General features: G+C 39.1%; 1 long non-coding RNA gene across 1 annotated transcript; it reads right to left on the reverse strand.

Annotated features, from left to right (window-relative positions):
- Nucleotides 1–6123: 6123 nt before the first annotated feature.
- Nucleotides 6124–7367, reverse strand: LOC131607980 (uncharacterized). The gene is made up of 3 exons (XR_009285462.1): nucleotides 6883–7367; nucleotides 6525–6804; nucleotides 6124–6348 (listed from the first exon to the last, which is right to left on the reverse strand). It is a non-coding gene; the product is annotated as an uncharacterized LOC131607980 (long non-coding RNA).
- Nucleotides 7368–8187: the final 820 nt, after the last annotated feature.

An 8187-nucleotide genomic window follows, 5' to 3' on the forward strand; every position in this document is an offset into this window, starting at 1 on the left:
TAATTGTTTCCATCATCTTTGTTGTTCTACGCCTCACCACACTAACATATTGTGGTGGTGCCACCTCCATGAAAAACCTTGCAATGCGAGAATTGGCCATTCTTAATGAAAATTAATTTCAAGTGTATAAAACGGGAAGCTATTTGCTAAGAGATTGATAGGAATGAAACTTGAGTTGAAGTTGTTTTGTATATTGAGGATATGTTTGAAGCAGAAGGACATGGTTCAATTTATAAGGGGTGGCTAGAAATATTAACTAGGCTTAAAATGAGTCAAGGGTCTTATCTTTGAGGATAAATCAAATTTTATTTGCTAGTGCCACCTCCAGCTTTTGCTATTAATGTGATGCCATACTTGCTTACAAGACTTTTTCTATTGTGGGGACAGTGTTTGGTAATATGTCATAACCTGCATGGAAATTTCCATATAATCACCCAATTAAGCACGGTTTTATTTCGTTGATATAGCAAGCTAGTATGCGACCTTTTAATCATGATGTCCATCATTAAACATATCATTTATATATATATATATATATATATATATATATATATATATATATATATATATATATATATATATATATATATATATATATATATATATATATATATATATATATATGCCGTAGTAGCAAGGGAACCAATCATAAGATTGCCAGATTTAGAAGTCATGGTTGCAACTTGCAACCAATCGGGAACAGAAAAACAAATGGAGTCACGTAACCTTTTCAAATATTGATTGAATTATAAAAGTTCAAAGGAATAATAATGCCAAACATTGCATTTATTTCATAAAGCAAATCATGCGTGCTGCTACTTTATTAAGAAGGAAAATGAGTAGACTATTGAATAGGGTGAAGCTCGCTTCATTCCGGATTCGGACCCAAAATACTGATAAGTACTATGAACCCAAGTTACTATCGTTTAGATTTATTAAAAGAGTAGTTCAAATTACATCATATACTTTATATACTTTAGCACATGATAGATTACATCAAACTCTGTATGTATGATTAAGCATTTGTAAACTTGTATATATAGTGCAGTTAAGACTAAACTATATCCAATATACACTGTACATTAATAATAAAACTATACACAAAATGTATATCTAAGTGATCAAGCTATTTACTATGCTAATACCTTCCCACAAGTTGGAAGGTGGATATTGCACAATCCCAACTTGGACAGAAGAGAAGTGAAAAATGGTGAGTGTAAAGGTTTAGTAAGGAGATCAGCTAGCTGAGAACTAAAAGGAAGATGAATGAGTTTGGACGCCAATTTCTCCCGAATAACATGGCAATCAAACTCAATATGTTTGCTGCATTCATGAAAAGTCGGATTGTGAGCCAAATAGATAGCAGACTTGCAATCATAGTAGAGAGAGGCCTTCGTTAACCCTTCTGAGCCTTCGAAGTAGGAGTTTCTTTTCTCTAAAAAAAACCCTCACATTTGAACCAGGGGCGGGTAGTATTCGGTTAACCTGATTGAGCATTCAAAACTCATCAGGAACACACATCTAAGGATACAATAATGGCTACCTTTCAAAAGATTGAGGAAAGTCAAATCCACAAAGGTTATCCCTCACCTCAGGAGGTCGAGACATCAAATTTATCCCTCACCTCAGGAGGTCGAGACATCAAATTTATCCCTCACATCAGGAGGTCGAGACCAACATCAAAGCCGCTGTGGTTTATCCCTCACATAAAGAGGTCAAAATATGAGGATAACGCAATGGTAATTCTTCATCGATCAAGGACTCAGGCAGTCGCAATCACTTCACACAAATCTGAGATTCAGGATCACACGACTTGTTCAAAAAAAAAGAACGAAAAAAAAAAGAAAAAGAAAAAGCCTGCTAAGTCAACAAGTTGAAAGCATGTGACTTAGGCAAAAGTTAGGGCATCCCGCTGGACATCCAAATCAAAATTCAAAAGAATCTTTCCAGGCAAAAGTTAGGGAAACAAACAAAAAGTGAAAGCGAAAAAACAAGGATTACAAAATAAAGATCCTCAGCAAAAGAACAAAGTCGTGTGATCATACACCAAAAACGAAAGGTAAAGTGACTGCCATATCCAGAAGACCTCATTGACTCCTCAATCATTTCCAAACTCCTCTTGAAAGATGAATGCTCGTGTCAAGTTAACTGAACTTAGGATTGGAGAACATCACGAAGGGGGTGGGCACCAAATAATTTTGAGCCTAAAAATCCTTTTTTCTTAAACTGTGAACCTGGCCACGTTACAACCCTCAAAAGTCCTAACTGAAGCAGGGTTAATTCGAAAGCGGACTATACAAGAGAATACGGTAAGCTGACTCCTAGGAGATCCGCTAAATGCTTGAGTTGGTATCACACCATCTTTTATTTCTTTCACAAAAATCGGTGTTACGACATCCTTTCAAAAAGTTTCTTTGAACTTCAAGATAAACATACTCTTTGCATTAGAATTATATTTCTCATAATAAACATTCTTTGCATATGAACAAGTGCTTGACATTAAGGAAGTTTCCATCATGAACATCAGATGAAAAGTTCTATCCTCCCGAAGGACAGGTTGTTTTCCAAACTCCGTTGAGCAGGGGCAGCCGTATTTCAAAGTCTGATCACCCTCACGGGAACAAAAGCATTTGAATACTCTATCGAGTAAGTTTTCAATCAATCTGAGGCAATCAGGTCAAGATTCAAGGAATCTCTCAAAGTGTTGAACAATCAGGGGCATTCACTCAAGGGCAGTTGAAGCTACCTCCAACGTTGGTCAATCAGGGCATGGTGCCAAAGTTCATGATACTGGGGCAAGTTGGCTATGATAGCACGAATATCAAGAAGTCCGTACAAGACGAATCTCCTCCAAAGTCCTTACAGGCTGGGGCAAAGCTATATACAGTGGCATTCTTTCCTCATCAGGAGGTGTCCAGTTTAAAGTTCGGGTGTGAGCTAAACAACTTATGAACTTGAGAACCGTCAGGGTCGTCATCCTCAGCAATTAGAAGCTGAAAGTCCAATACTTGTTGGCATCTTTACAATCAATGCGAATCTGCAGAATTCTTTGAAAGCCAGTGCCTGTTTGGTCCCTTTGAAGTCAACACTTGCTTGACCCCTTAAGCCCACTTCCTGGTGGCATTCTCTTGGAGAATCAATGCACGTTTGATGCGGCGGCCGATACTTGTTTGGTGTTCTAACCACTGCTTGCCTATCAACTCATTGAATCCATTGCCTGTATGGAAAGTTTCAAAGCCAAGATGTATGACAATCTGTTTGATCTTGCATTTGCCCATTGTGGGTGAGCATTACTATTCTCTGTCATGTGAGGAAACCCCATAAAGACGTCATGCTATATCCTGGGGCATTTTCATCTGTATATCTCGCAGGTATATCCTTTCGAGTATGCCATGTCAGCACATCGGCGTATTTATCCAAGTAAAGGATTCTCATTCCCCAGCTGAGTGCATCCAGATGAGGTTTTCTTTTGTTCCAAGATTCTCATGTCCTCAGCAAAGCACATCTCAATGCAATTTCTGTGCTTCAGAAGTCTTATTCCCCGGTGGAATATCTTCTCCCCAGATGAATCATGATTGAATGGTATCTGATTCCCCCAGCAAGCTCTTAATGAGGTCCCTTACCTGAATGCCTCATTTTCCCCAGTAGAGCGCTTCTCTCTCCAACAGATTGACCTGTTTTCCCCAAGAGAGTCATCTTATTCCCCAGTGGAGTGATCTTAACAAAAGATTCTTATGCTAAGTTCCTTATCCCCAGCGGATCTCTCATCTCCTCAGTGGATCGTTATGTAGAAGTATTCATCTTCCCCACTGAATCTTTCCGCAGCCGAGGTTCACATGTATCCTCAGCATAATCTGTATCCTTCAAGGATTTCCCCAGCGGAATGCATTCTACGCAAGCAAGTCGATTACTCCCCATCAGAGTTATCTCCATGACTTGCTCTTATCTCCACATCCCCAGAATGTTGAGAATTTGCTTCTCCAGTGAAGTTGCCAGGGTATTCCCTAAGCAGATAATTGGGATGTCCATATCCCCAAGCAGGATTTATTCCCCAACCAGAGCTCGTGTCTAGATTTGATCATCTCCAGCAGATTTCCGATCCATCTTTGTCAGCTCGCAATGGTGACCCTTGGGTCACTCATCTTGTCCTCCACGCAGAGTTCCATACTCTCTTCAGGATTACTTCAGCAATTCAGTGCTCCTCCGCTGTTTCCCTAAGCGGCGTCTGAATCATGCATCATTTGCATAACATTCTCAAAAGCGTGTAGCGTTTTCCTTCTCCGGAACGTTATTCCATAAACATTCATACATGCATCATGCATAAATCATATCATATATGTTTCTTTCTGCAGGACAGTTATCCAGATTCAAATGCTCCCTAGAGAGCAATATTCGCCTAGTCATTACAGGCGCTTATCCTGATGTTTTGAATCAGAAGAGGATTGTTCTACTTATTTTCTGGCATAGCTCAGATCAGTTCAAAGACATTCCTATTCCCGATGCCCCCAGATCGGTGGAAGATATTTGTTCCTATCCTGATATCCAGCTCAGTTGAAGGAACCGCCTCCGGATCTCTATAGATCTTCCGAAGGAGCAAGCCCTCTGATACATCAGATCAGTTGGAAATATCTACTCCCTGACGATTTAGTTCGTTCAGAAGAAGAAACTCGCCTGCCCAGTCCTGATGCCTAACCATTAGTTGAAGACGTTTTCTTTACCCGGCGTACACAGTTCGGAAGAGATATCTGTTCCTATCCTAATATTCAGATTCAGATTAGTTGAAGGAACCGCCTCCGGATCTCCCAAGATCTTACGAAGGAGCAAGCCACTGATATCATCAGATCAGATGGAGATGTCTGCCTGATCGACTTTGTCTTTCAGATGAAGATTGTCCTACTTATTTTCTGGCATCATGTCCAGATCAGTTTAAAGGCATTCTTTCCCCGGCGTACACAGTTCGGAAGAGATATTGTTCCTATCCTGATTTCCAGTTCAGTTGAAGGAACCGCCTCCGGATCCCCGTGGTCTTACGAAGGAGCTAGCCGCTAATTCCCAGATTAGTAGGAATATCTACCTGATGATTTAATTGCATCAGAAGAGATGTCTGGCCTGATTCCCAGATCATGATTCCCAGATCAGAGATACCTATTACCAGTTGATGTCCGATTCAACCGATGTATCTCCCTCGATTCCCAGATCGACTTAAGACATCTATCCCGATGCAAGTTCGGAGACATCTGCTACGTCTGATATTCAGATCAGTCGAGATGTTCCTTCTCTTGATGCCCATATCATTTGAAGTGTTTCCCCTGCCTGTGGGTGCCCGTTCCTTCTTATCGCAAGTTGGAGCTTATTTAATTATCCAGATCAATTGAAGTTTTTTCTCCCCGCTTGCGGGGTGGTATATTCCTTCTTATTGCAAGATGGAATCTTCTATTGATCAAGAGCACAAATTTTCGAGTTCATTCTAGTATTCAATCTCCTTCCACCTCAACGGTTCAAAACTTTCGTTTCTCACTCGTCAGGTTCAAGAAGTTTGAATAGGGGCAGCTGTTGCACCCAAAAATTTGCCCTCTTTATTTGAGCTATAAGTTAATAATGACGTTTATTTCGTCATTCAAAAAAAACAAAGAAAAATAATAAAGAGCTTCTTATACATGGTGGCTGCAATCGTTAATTCACCTGAGATTCATTGGATTTCAGTGTCGAGATGTTCTTGTGTGCTTCAATTTTTATCTTCCTCAAAAATTCCTCAAGGCATTATTGTTATGGAAGATTGGGGTAACGTGCGTGTCATGGCGTGAGTGATGAACTTGTGGGTTCGTTTTTTTCAAGGCATGTTTATTCTCTCAATTGCGTGTGACTTATAATTCGGGTTAACTTGGATTATTGATCGAATTTAAAGGTTCATTAAGAATTCAAGTTGATTTGGGTTTGAAGTTGACTAAATGATTCTATGAATTCAAATTTTTGTTTGAGGTTAATGGATCGGATTTAAGTTCTTAGGCATGATTAGTCAAGGGTTGTTTAAGCTTGTTAATGAAAGGAAAGTCCTTATTCAAGTTGCAAGTTACAAATTCATGCAAAGTTATAAAAGTTACACAAAAATATTATTGGCTTCAGATTCTATCATCAATCTTCATATTGCTACGATTGCTTCTACGAGTTTCACGCCACAAAATTCATCTCTATAAACCGGTTCAAACGCATGACATAATCCCTGAAACAAAAATCCCGCTGCATAACAAAACCAGAAAGTACTTGCAGCATAAATACTAAACTATGCATCCAAATAAAGAATCAATCCTCCTGTTGCATTAGCTGATCCAAAACTGATCCGAGCAGCGCCTAAAACCAAACAAAACCGAAACGGTTCGCAAAACTCTTATCAGATGCATATAAGAGAAAATCAGCAGGGAACTGAAAGGGGGAGGAGGATTGAATTCACAAACAAGAAATGAAACAGAAAACTGAGAGGAGAAAAATCAGATAACAGAAAAATGTAACAAACTTTTTTCTCTCACCCTTGAATCTTCATCTTTCACTCTTCGTCTCTCAGCAATCTCAGGCTCTCCTCAACATCCATCGATCATCTTCCTCCAGCCATAAGAGGATTCAATCTTCAATCTCCTTCCTCCTTGAATCGCTTCAATCATCTTTCACAAACCTCTTCATCGACCTTCTCCAACCATAGAACTTCATTCATCTTCTTCAACCAACCTGCAACAGATTCTAATTTATCTTCATTCACGTATCAGCAACAACACCGAGTCACAACGTCATTACCTTCATCCTTCAACAAACCTGCAACAAGAACTTCATCAACGTCACTCCAAACAATCGTGCAAAAGAAGAATTCAATAACGGAAGAAGATCAAGAACCTGTAACGGAAAGGGAAATCGAATTCTTCGATTTGTCTTCATACATCATCATCACGTTCAATCATCATCTTCATCGATCTTCATCGCAATTTCATCATCTTCATCGCAATAACATCATCTTCATATCGCATCTCAGCATCTTCAACTCGCCTCCACGTCATCTCTCTGTACGAGAACACCGAATCGTCATCATCATCATCGCCAATCTTCATTAGATGAGAGCTTGATTCAGAGTGAGTCGATGCTAGAACTGAGAGTATCGGAGAGAGATGGAAGAGAGATCGAGAGAGCGAGCCGGAGAGTTCGTAATCGGAAAGACAGAGACGGACGAGAGGTTGAAGGATCGGGACGGAGCCAAACCGGAATTCTCTGACCGATGCAAGTCGCACGACGGAGAGAGTGAAGTCCTCCGGCCGCCGCCGCTCGCAAGAAGAAGAGAAGAGGTGAATAGCCGCATCTGATTTTTCCCCTAATTCCTCTTTCAATATTTCATTAACTGATATATCATTAGTGTTTAATTGGTACTTTGATTAGCATTAATAGAATGATTTGAGTGTTAGTGATATTAATTGAAAATGTTAATAAAATCCTATTAGAAAAAGACTTTCAATTAATGTTAATCTGATATTGGATCAAACCCCTGGGCCTTGTTGCCAGATTCGCTGCTATCTCACCTCCATGAGTCCAATGCACCTCTGTTTGGACACAAAATTATGAACAAAAAAAATGCTTCCTGGGCTGAATATGTATGGGCCTAGCGCCTGAATTGTTGTTTACACTAAAATCCAGCTTTTACCCCCTGACCTCATGTATTATTCTAGTTAGAATTAGTTTTGATTTCATATTTTGCTTAGATGATAAAATGTAATGATATTTCAATATTTTGATAGATTTTGCATTAGCTTTAGATAGAAAATGCCATGAAAATTTTATGTTTGATTAGATTTTGCTTGATAAAAAATAAATAAAAACATGTATTCTTTTCTAGTTAGAATTAGATTTTTGTTTTCTATATTTGTTCTAAATGATAAAAAATATCTTTTCCTTGTTAGAATTTAGATGTTTTGTGGATAGTTTTGTTCTATTACTTTTTAGATAAAAATTCCATAAAAACAATTTAATCTTGCTAGATTTTCTTTTAGAATTCACTTAGGACTTAATTGCTAGTATTTTCTATAGCGTGCTTCCTTGTTATTACTGATTCAGTTGTGGAGATGTGCGAGGTGCTTCGAGAGAGCCTTCGATTGTGATTCGACTTGCTTCGTGTTCCACTTTATTTGTGGGACGCGAATTCGCTTCCAGTGT

Source organism: Vicia villosa, linkage group LG5 (genome assembly GCF_029867415.1).
Source record: "Vicia villosa cultivar HV-30 ecotype Madison, WI linkage group LG5, Vvil1.0, whole genome shotgun sequence".
Taxonomy (NCBI): Eukaryota; Viridiplantae; Streptophyta; class Magnoliopsida; order Fabales; family Fabaceae; genus Vicia; species Vicia villosa.